The following is a 10,516-nucleotide window of genomic DNA, read 5'->3' on the forward strand; positions in this document are numbered from 1 at the left end:
GTTAGCTTGCTGCTAAAGATTTCTCATATCTGATCTCTCTTTCTTTGTCTGGAACCTGCAAAAATTGCATGGTGACTTTGTTCTTGAGCTCGATGGTTGAGTAGCCTACGAATCTGGAAGTTAGGTTGTTGATCACTGGCCCAAAAATCTTCGTTTTCCAAGTGAAAACCCTTGTATAGAATGCGTCCTCAAATGCCAACATATTGTGAGATGGCAAGAACATACATCGGGTGTAGAATCCATAAAGGACTTCTTCGGAAGGTTGGCCTCTTAGGTCGTAGCATAGATCCTTATTGCCCTCGAGGAACGATATCCACGGTGCTCTTGCTTGCTCTTGCTCGTGAAAGGCTTCAATGCATGTGAGAAGCATTCGACAAATTTTGTAGAGTATAGCACGTGAGAGATCAGGGAGACTTTTTAAGAATACCATGGTGCCCATTAGGGTTTTCACCATGTATTCCTCTGTTGGCGTTCCCTTTTTTGGAGCTGGCAATATCAGATAATTCAGCCATGTAGGCCGCTTCTTTGTCATTGCCTCGTGTGCTTGCCACGTCCTTACTCTTGGTACAGGACAAAAACTCGGATCATTCTAAAGTGCTACATGTGATCTTGTCAATAGAATCAAGTATCTGGGATTCTTGTTCAACCAGCTCTTTCTTCACTTGGGGTGGACTTCATATGTGCCTTATGCTTGCATGTCTTTATATAGTCATTTCTTAACCTGTAGTAGCTCTACCTTGATCAAGGGATATGGCAGTGATTGTTGATTCCATTGTGCATTGATTTGGTTGGGAGTGAGTTGAGTAACATTGACTGAATGGAGAACTCTCAACTCCCAATCCATCGCTGCTTTCCACTGCTCATCCGTTTCTTGAGCGACCTACTCCTTAAGTGCATCTTCTTCATCTTTTGATAGCTGGACCATTGGCACTTGATCAACATCTATGATTGGTACCTAAAAGTCTTCTTCTCCTCCTGGCCTTTCTGCTGGTTGTGTTTCCGTCTCAACGAAAGAGACTGAGGGAATTTTAATGTGGGGTTGTTCTAAAGTACCTGCTTCCTCTTGCGTCTCTTGCTATCGATCTCGCAGTAGCTGATTAACTCTCTTGAGCTTTGCTATCTCTTTGAGAAGCTCTTCTTCTCTTTATACCCACATAAACGCAAGGTCTCTGCATTGTGACTACTCTAGCTTTAGCTCGAGCTCGAGATCTTTATTCTTCTTTTCCAGTGCTTTATACACTTCATCTGTACCTTTGATCGAGGCAACTACAGGATTTTTTCTTATCTGTTGCAAGAAGGTTTCCTGATCATTAATCCTTTGCTTTGAATATTGTAATGAAGCGTTTTCCATGTCAAGCTGCACTTGGATCTTTTGAACTGACATAGTTGTAGTTAAGAGTTTGTTGGTAACCTCTGTCAATTGTTCATCTTTGGTCTTACAAGCATCTCTTAACTTCGTGAGAAGTTCACCTAGCTCTTCCATTTCGTTTTGTTGCTTTTCTCTAGCCAACTAGTTGTTCAGTTTTAGCTTTTAACTCTTGGATTTGTCTTTGCAGACCAGTGATGACAGTGATTTTGTCCTCTAGCTCTCCTTGGAGGGCGTCGATAACCATCTCCAGCTCTCTAGCCTTAGCACTGCGGCTAAGTGCGGCTGTTCGCATTTTCTCTGTCATTCCTACATCTTCTTGGCATATTCATTTACTTGAAGAATTACTTCATCATTTGTCTGCTAGTATTCAGGTTCTGTGTGATGCCTAGTTGTTTTAGCAGTTTTCTGTGGCTCATTTTGTGGGGTTGCGGTTGCTTTGGCTGCTTTGGCTGCTTTGTCTCCTTGAGGCTTTGTGGATGCCTCGGCCATTTCGTGCTAGGTGGTGGTAGATGGGGTGACCTCTATTTCTTGTGCCTTACGTTGCTCAAAATTGGCAGTCTCTTGTGGTTTAGGAGTTGCTGCCCTTTCCGGTTCTGGCTCTTTTGCTTTGGCTTGCTCAAAAGGAATTCTACCAAACATAGAGCGAACTTATCCGAGCAAGCTCAAAACCGAGCAAAGTTATCAAGTTAGTTTCTCATGTCTATATATAATTCTTTTCTAAAAATAGATATCATAGAGAGAGAGAGAGAGAGAGAGAGATTTCTCTAAACCCAAACAATAAATTTCAGTACCATTGCTCCCCAATCATGATCATACAAATCTAGTAGTCCTTATACATGTCACCATTGCTAGCAAATTTTTTTTTTTTTGGAAACTTAAATATAGATCAATTGAACAGCTTAGTTCACAAAGATGGAAGATGCGACTCCTTTCCATTTTGGATCATTGTTTGGAAAAATCTAGAAGATGACTAGAAGGCCATAATCTATTTGTGGCAATTTTCACTCTCTTTTGAGCTTGTATCTGCTCAAGACAAGGTGGTAAGGAAATCTTGCTAGTTGGACGAGGGAAAGCGTTGCATCGTATTGAAAACGCATTTTTTTGTAGATAATAGCCAAACCAAGAGCTACCATGTATGTCCACGGAAGAGCGCTAATAAGTATGAAAAGATGCTTAGATATTCTCTCTCTCTCTCTCTCTCTCTCTCTCTCTCTCTCTCTCTCTCTCTCTCTCTCTCTCTCTCTCTCTCTCTCTCTCTCTCTCTCTCGCTAAAAAAGAGAAACAATATCACTATCACCGACTATTTTCATCATATACAAAACATCTTTACAACAAAATGTTGAGCTTGGAGAATCTCCAAGAAAAGGTCTTTTCACTTTACGGGACCAAAGCTAGCTAGAATTACTTCAATCTTTGACTTATTTTTCTTCTCTTTCACTTCACCTTGCGCATTCTCCCACTTAATTTTTAGTCCTCATGAAAACCAAGCCAACGTGTGAGCACAACCAAACTACCTTGTAGGATCTTCTCTCTCTCTCTCTCTCTCTCTCTCTCTCTCTCTCTCTCTCTCTCTCTCTCTCTCTCTCTCTCTCTCTCTCTCTCTCTCTCTCTCTCTCTCTCTCTCATACACACACACACACAACTCTATGAAAAAGTCTGCGTCTCTTTCAATTTTTAGATTTCAAGTCCTCTAAAATATAGTGCTAAGAGCCGATTGGAAGCTCAAAACAACCAATTGAAGAGAGGGAAAGAACGAGAAAATCCCGTTGGAAAATTCAAGAAAATAGAGTTTAATTGTAAAAAATGCAGTTATTTTGAGAAATTTCCTCTATGGATGTTCGTGAAATCGATTTTTCCCAAACTTTCTCAAGCATGTGAATTGGTGCTCTCTCTCTCTCTCTCTCTCTCTCTCTCTCTCTCTCTCTCTCTCTCTCTCTCTCTCTCTCTCTCTCTCTCTCTCTCTCTCTCTCTCTCTCTCTCTCTCTCTCTCTCTCTCTCTCTCTCTCTCTCTCTCTCTGACACGTTGAGCATACACTCATTAAAAATGTAACAAGCTGAAATTTGTACAAAAATGATTTGCAGGAAAAACCCAACAGCAGCACCACAAGGTAAAACTTACTTTAGCAGTGCTACATTCTAGAGAGGCACCTACCTAAGATTAGTTAAGCTAATTCTCTAGAATCTCAACATCCCCATCGTCAATCTCTGTTTGCAAATCCTTGGGATCCTTGCCATCCACAGATAAACCCACAGAAATGCAATACCAAGTTTCCTTTACTATGTCAGCACGCTCCTTTTCCATTGAACGAGGACACATCACACTGATAATCTCGATCACATCATCCAGAGAAATGTTTCCATTGTGCTTGATGTTCTTAAATGTATAAGGAGAAGGAAGAGGAGTCTACAGGTCGGAAACCAGCTAAGAGCTCATGGGCACACTACCATGGAGTAAAACCCTGTTTCCAATGCTAGGACTGAGGGGCAAGTAGAAGAAGAATAAAAAGTCAATCGAGTGTTGCAGCAGCTTGCATGGTCAGATTAATAGGGGAAATTTTGACAATCAATTATGAGAGTAGCTAGCAAGTAGGCCTCCCCAATCTTAGAACAAAGAAAAATTTTGCAAAATCATCGACATTTGTAAGATGAAAAGTAAACAATTTATAAAGCTATGAAGAAATGTGAAGGTTGTGAAGCATATGGAAGGTCGAACGTGTTCCAAGTTAACCTTACCAATAAATTTTTGGAGGCGTTTAGACCTCTCAAAGACTCTGCACAATGTGAAGTAGCAAAGCTTGGCCAACTATGAAGGTTGAGATATTGATGCCACGATAGAGTGAGCAAAGTGAGAGTGTAGGTGAGGCCAAAGCACAGGGCAGGTCTATAGCCATCAAATGTCATTGGATGAGCGACTACTTTGTTGGGTAATAGCTGCTCCATTAATGGAACCTGAGAACGCGTTGATGCAATGTTGGAGAAGGCAAGGTTGATTTTACATAGAGAGGCCGATAAGAGTGAGATCACATTTATGAGGGAGATGAAAAAATTCTACTAAAGAGATTTCAAGATACAACATGTAAAAGATATAGCTACATGGTCCAAGCATGGCAATGGCAATCCTGCTTGCCCGATCGATGCTAGTGCTTGCGAGGTATGGTGTGAACCAAAGAGGGTGGGGGCGTGTCCTCTTTGGTCCATTTTCTCAATTATTTTAAAAGAACATTTATAAGCTAGCATAAGCATTTAGATGAAAAAGGGAGCATTTAGATGAAAATGGACCTTTGGAAGACGATGAGCCTGAAATAGGACCAGAAAAGGTAGGCTATGGCTCCCATCTTCTCGTTGTCGACGGGTGGAAGCAGGAAGGAGGAGGGCGAGTCTCACTGCATCCACATAGCATCCAAGATTATGTGCGTACAATCACAGGAATATGGCCGTGAAAAATCATGTGATTATTGCCAAATCTGTCTCTTTGCTTCCCTTGAATACTTTATTGAGAGACTTACACACAGCTCCCACATTGCACTCATGGGCGGCCACGACTGCACTATTAGTGATGACAGGTTCTTGTAAGGCTCTTCAACGAGGGCCTACAATATGCATCTCAATGTAATTACAAGATCATCAGAATGATGAACTTACGCACATGAATGCACATGCACACAAATTAAGTGCCTTGCATAATTTGTATTTGCATGCAATCCTGCATCAGCTTAGCATCTGCATATATATATACATACATAGAAAAACAAATGAAATGCCTTTGGAATGATTATATAACCAAGGAGTTGAAGATGACATGATGCTACATGCTTGAAATGGAACACCACATCATCCCACGGAACCCATGGGACGACATCTGTCCTGTACACGACTCGGAAATACTTCCGAGGATTGTCCACATAGTTAGCAAACTTCAAATCCCCGACTCGGGGCTGCCCGAATGTGAATGTGGCCTCATGTTTTGGGTGTAAGTCATTCTCTTCAATTTGTAGCAGTGCAGTAAAGAGTGTCGCTAACGCTGCCCAGTAACGGATCTCTCTCGGCCCAAGTTGCCATAGAGGCTTGCCTGTCAAGTCGAAGGCAAGGATAATTAGGTAATAGTCGTTCACTATTGTGGAAGGTACACGATAGCTGAAGAAGCATGTGACTTTGACAACAATAGCCCTCACTCACTCGTCTCTTCTCTCTCTCTCAAAACTCAACTCTCTCAAAGAACGTGCACCAACATGCGCTCTTCGAGAGAGTTGAGTTGAGTTGAGAGAGAGAGAGAGAGAGAGAGAGAGAGAGAGAGAGAGAGAGACTTCCTTTGTTGAAGAGCAAGTTGGTCAATACCTGCCCGTTGTCTATGGAGAAATAAATCCATGCAGAGTGCCCCATATTATATGCCAGTTCAGCCGCAATATCCAGGTCTGCAGCAGGGGCAGCCACAATTTACAGTTCCCCAGCAAGCACAACCACATTATCTTGGGGCCCTGCAATTGCAACCACAGTTTTCAGTTGTTCAGTCACAATATCCGAGTGCTAGCCAGCATGCTCATCTCAATATCATGGCACCCAGCTACCTTTGACGCAACATCCAGGTGTTCAGCAGGCTCGTCCTCAGTACACTAGCCCACAACAAAGCAAAGAACTCAGCCAAGTGGCAGTTTGATGGCATTTCATGAGGATTTTTGTGGGAGGACTTGCAGACATATCGCCTTCCAAAGGGTTCTTGCTGCACCAGAAAATCTGCCTCCTCAATACGGCTCCAATACAATCCTCAGTTTGTTACATTGATGGAGAAAAGGGCATCCTACAATATCGAGGCTCATATTGCAGCTCCCCTTCCCTCGCTGATGCCTGTGCGGAGGATTGCAACGATGAAGAAGACCACGTTGTCGGGGACATGGCGATGTCGAACATGAGAAGCACCGTCAGTATATCAACACCGTGACTATGACTGCCTCTATACTCAGGGCCGTTTCTGTCATGAAGTTAAAAATACTATTGCAGAGCACTAATGGGGCGAGAGACGCTCTGTTCGAGCGACCTCGTGGGAGTAAGCTTATAGACAGTAAGCCTAGCGATGATTGAATGTAATCGACTTTCCCTTTATATAAGAGAGAGAGAGAGAGAGACAGAGAGAGAGAGAGAGAGAGAGAGAGAGATGGCGACTATGAAGAGGAAGCAGAAGCACTTGTGGCATAAGCAGTGCAGTCATGATGGTAAGCACCGCAACGATGGATGTAAGAAGCACGAAAGAGGCCACACCAACCCATCAGGTGCTCCAATTGTGGGTGATGTGTGCCCAAGGACAAGGTTGTCAAGCGGTTTCTTGTAAGGAACATTGTTGGACAAGGTGCTATGCGAGATGTGCAGGATGCTCTCATTTATGATGGGTACACATTTCCCAAGCTTTACGCCAAAATGCAGTCCTATGTTTCATGCGCCATTCACTCTCCTTGTTCGTGTGAGATCCCACACAACAAGAAGAGTTCGGGAGCCACCATAGAGGTTTAGATGCAAGGAGGATATGCAAAACCAGAATCAGCGTACCAATGTTCCTGCTGTTATGAAGTAGAGAGGTATCTACTTAGTGCATAAGCCACGAGAGGAAGAAGGCTCATAAATTCTGACTTCTATCATAGAACTCTTAGAAGATGCATGCTACGAGCATTGCCACTGTGGTTGAAGCTATCAATTGGATGGACGTTGAGTGACGTTTGAGTCTTTTGGACGGGCTTGTATCTGATGTTTTGAAAATGTCTTTCTCAAGTTTTTTCTAAAAAGAAAGAGAGAGAGAGAGAGAGAGAGAGAGAGAGAGAGAGAGAGAGAGAGAGAGAGAGAGAGAGTCCGACTTGCTTCTGAGACTCTAAGTGCATGACAGAGAGAAGCCTTGCGAGTGAATAAGACATGACACTCAAAATTCACTAAACTCAGCCGCTGAGAGTGAGTGACCAATGCTCGAAGAAAACGTTTTTCCAAAAACTTGTCAAACCTACATGTTAGAAACAATTGAGGTAAACTGACCAAATATAAAGGTTTTTATACCAATTTACACTATTTTTTTCAAATTTTGGAGGTTTTCTCACCAACTATAAAATTTAGAGGTAAATATCAAAATTTGTAGGTGGGGTTACACTAAACCTAGGTTTTTGTTAAAATACACCTAGGTTTTTTTCGAGCACTGTGAGTGACTTATAGAGGTGGCGTTGAGTCTCAAAGGGGAGAGAGAGAGAGAGAGAGAGAGAGAGAGAGAGAGAGAGAGAGAGAGAGAGAACCTAATTGGCTAGATTGGTTGAGAGCATGCACACCCCTTCCATGCAGAGCTCGCTGCCTAGTGGCAGTCATGCCCACTTTTGTGGAACTCTAGAAGAAGGTGGAGGTAGGGATTGCTGAACAAGGGCATCGGCGCATCAAAGTCGTTTTTATGCGCGACCAGAAAGGCTAATTTTTGAGAAACGATTCCTCGACTATGATCCCGCAATCGTGGAAGAAGAACCTCATTCTCTCTCTCTCTCTCTCTCTCTCTCTCTCTCTCTCTCTCTCTCTCTCTCTCTCTCTCTCTCTCTCTCTCTCACACACACACACACACACACACACACACACACACACACACACACACAAACTCTTCATCTTTCTTCTCACCGAAAGATGGGGTCGAGGTGATTGCAAAGGCATTGCATAAGAGGTGATTGCCAAGTTGTTGCCTGCAAGTGGTGATTGTCATTCATGTCGATAGTACCTTATGATCTCCATCACCTCTCCCACCCTTGGCCACAAAGTCCTTGTGATTGGGGCCTCCTCTTTTGCAACTCACCATGAAAACTCTTAAGAGTCCGTAGTCCATGAAAGCTATTCTTTTCAAGTATGTGATGTGAAGGATGTGATTAACATCTATGCACTTTCTATCTCTTTTGTGATACAATATTAAAAAATAAATAATGCATCCAATTTGCATCCATTAACTCTAATGGGAGAGCAGGTGAAGATAAAGGCTATTGAACCTACTAGTGATTAACAAATCTTCCTTCTCAATTATGGACAATGTCAATTCTAGAAGGTTCGCATTGCTATTGATAGCACACAAGGCATTGGAATGAAGGACACACTAGTAATAGATTGATGGTCCCTTCAGAGTAGTTGGTATACTACATGCAATGCCTTCACAAAGTAGCCTACACATGGCACTCAAGCAAGCAAAGGATGTCATTCAAGTTCAAGATCTACGTATGCATTATGATGGACAAGTGACATTTGAGTTACCATCTTTTGGTCTATTTGCGCACGAAATTACGACAATTGCAACATGTGAATTTACCATGGAGAATAAGTTTGCACAAATAGAGTTTTGGAATATGCTCAAGAAGATGGTTCAGAAGCAAGGATATGACTGTGTATCAATGTGTGTGTGAACACATTAAAGGAACAGTATGACTCTTTTGTTTGAGACTATTTGAGATGCAACATGGTTACTTTGCTATACTATACTCAATAGAGTAACTATTGAGATCTTGATCTAATCTTTTACATTGCTTATGCTCGCTCGGTTTCTTGTCCGCTCGAAAGTATTCGCTCGAGGATTGGGATTCCTCGCTCAAAAGTAGTTGTTGCATGTTGTTCAGATCCTGCTACTTCTTGCGGTTCAGGCTCTTTTGCCTTGGTTTGCTCTCCCTAAGTGGGTCTAAGTGTTGGTGAAGTTGGAGGGCTTGGCATGGGGTGGTCTTGTTGTTCCGTAGCAGGTGATGATGGTCTGGGAGACATCTCTTCTTTATTGTGCTGGGCTTCACTTTGTTGGGTCGCTTCAGATTGTCTCTACTGTTCTATCGCATCTTCCTTTTCTCTTCTTTCAACTTCTTGAGCTTCTTTTAGATTTAACGCTTCTGCTTCTTGGTACATACGTTCAAGAGAATCCTTGGGATCTTTTGGTTCTCTCCTGGCAGGATTCTTGGTTCGGGGGCCTTTTATATTTCTTGGAACCCACCGTGCTGGGTCCTCACCTGCAACTTGGCGGCTTCTTTCATAGGTCTCTTTTTCCCTTTCAAACCTCGCCTTCTTTTGTTGAGGTTCTTCTTGATGTGCAACAACTGCCTTCTTCTTCATCTCCTCTCTTCTGGCTCTCTTCTCTTCATTGTCTGAGCTCTCACTGCTATGTGCCTCATGAGATCTTTCTGCAGACTCCTCATCAAATTTGTAAACTCTTTTTTTTGACCTTGTGGTTCTTGGAGATGGCTATGCTGACACTATCCATGTGTTTTGATTTGGGACAGGTGGCAAATTGTCTGCCATGCCGATAGCATGGTATGCTATTCTTGTGAGTACCTCAAGTGCTCCCAGATAGGTTATCTTGCCCTCTTTCTTGGTACCCTTTAGCGTGGCTAGCACATACTGTGTATGATCAATGGGTTTCCTGGTTGTCGACTTCAACACTTGTGTGAAGGTAGTCGCAACTGCATGATTGTGTGTTGTGTACCTTGGTTGTCTCTTTGCTAGAAAGTGGAATTGTTGGTGATATAACCGTGTTGGTTCTTCCACTTGCTTCTGGATGAGATCAGCAAAGGTAGCCACAACTGTCTCCTTGGTGAAGGTACCTGCTATCTTTCTGTCTCTACTCCTCATTGTCATCCCTTCTGTCGTCAACTTGAGAGCCTCTTTCGTCATCACCACTTCTACCTTCTGCCCTTGCTGGTCAGTAATCTGGGCTGTTCCTTTTATTGTAAACAAAATCTCATAGGCTTTCTGAAAATCTACACCACATGGCTCTTGGCCGTAGAATTCTCTGAGTCCAAGCCTTTGGTTAGCTTCTTTTGTTTCGGGTTTTGCTACGACATCATAGACCTCTTTCGGCAGCAGCTATAGCTCTATCTAATGTCCTTCTTCACTTTTAAACCTGCCTGTGAAAACCGTTGTATTGTTTTCCTCTAGCTGTTCTCTAGACAAGTATGTTGCTTTAGCTGTCTTTACAGAACTGGGGTCCAATTGGTAGGGTGGCAGCTCTTGCAGCTTCTCTTTTTGAGTGACCCTCTTCTTGGCCTTTTCCACATCTTGCATGGCTCCTGTTAAGTGAATAGAGTGTCAAAGTTAGAAAATCTCTACAATTTCGCTATGAAATGCCCTTCAGTCTGAATTGCTGACAAATTCAGGCCAATTTGCTTCAAATCAATT

General features: G+C 42.7%; 1 pseudogene; it reads right to left on the reverse strand.

Moving 5' to 3' along the window:
• Positions 1–3,536: 3,536 nt before the first annotated feature.
• LOC147465221 (large ribosomal subunit protein uL11z pseudogene) lies at positions 3,537–10,012 on the reverse strand (annotated as a pseudogene).
• Between the last annotated feature and the right edge of the window lie 504 nt (positions 10,013–10,516).

The sequence above is a fragment of the Adiantum capillus-veneris genome, chromosome 1 (genome assembly GCF_014529385.1).
Source record: "Adiantum capillus-veneris isolate H3 chromosome 1, ASM1452938v2, whole genome shotgun sequence".
In the NCBI taxonomy this organism is placed as follows: Eukaryota; Viridiplantae; Streptophyta; class Polypodiopsida; order Polypodiales; family Pteridaceae; genus Adiantum; species Adiantum capillus-veneris.